The sequence below is a fragment of the Protobothrops mucrosquamatus genome, unplaced genomic scaffold, assembly GCF_001527695.2.
Source record: "Protobothrops mucrosquamatus isolate PMUCROS unplaced genomic scaffold, P.Mucros_1.0 scaffold1118, whole genome shotgun sequence".
Classification (NCBI taxonomy): Eukaryota; Metazoa; Chordata; class Lepidosauria; order Squamata; family Viperidae; genus Protobothrops; species Protobothrops mucrosquamatus.
Window position 1 is genome coordinate 72,387 of NW_015387336.1, and position 1,043 is coordinate 73,429.

A 1,043-nucleotide genomic window follows, 5' to 3' on the forward strand; every position below is an offset into this window, starting at 1 on the left:
GCCCTTTTTGTATTCTGATGGTGGTGGGTTAATCCTATTATGTCCTAAAGGTCATGTTCTGTTTCTCTGTGGCTGTGGCTGATGGTTTACTTCCTGTGTTGGATTTCTTGGGCGAGGGGTTGATGATTCTAGGATTTTTGTCTTTCTAATCCCATCAGCTCCAGCCTTCCTGCCAACCTTTCTGAATAGGATTATCAAATCTGCATTTCTAAAAGCTGGTTTGCTTGGTTTCTGCTTGAGGGAGGGAGACTTTGGGCTGTCTTTGCCTAAGATTTTTCATTATTCCTTTTGGGAAATGTAATATTCTGTCCTTTTTAATATCCCCCCAAAATATTTCCTTTTCTAGGAGGGTGGGTGGGTACTGACTTCCAACACTACCAAATGCCACTATTCAGTGTGGCCTAGACTGGGGAAGGAAAGAGAAAATTGTTTCTCTTCGGTGGGGGAGGGGAGCATGCATGACACTCCAGGAGAGTCAAGTTAAATAGACATAGTCCCAATTTTTGACATGCCAAGCCAAAAGATTTGCAATCCGTGTTCTAGCACAGGAGTCCCCAACCTATAGTCCAAGGATTGGTACCGGAATAGCTGTCGAGTCCCGCCCCACTCGCGATAGCACCGCCGCTCAGGCACTACCAAGGTTTTTCAGAAGTGGCTTGCCATTGTCTCCTTCCTAGAGAAAGTGACTGGCCCAAAGTCACCCAGCTAACTTCATGTCCAAGGTGGGACTAGAACTCAAGACCTCCCGGTTAGTAGTCTGATGCCTTAACCACTGCACCAAACCGATACTTGGTGCCACCACTGATATTAGGCACTGCACCTAACATCCCACAGTAACACCCAAGCCTGTGTAATCTTTTTGTCAGTGCCACATTCTCCTGGCAAAATCAGTTTGGACAAGCAATATTTGGACTTCTGAGCTGCCAATAGAGGCTGTATCCTGTAAATTAGGTCATCAATCGTTTCTTACTACTCAAGTCTACACCAATAGATGATTTCTAGTCATTAGCCTCTTATTCACACAGTTCTAAAATGGCTTCTCA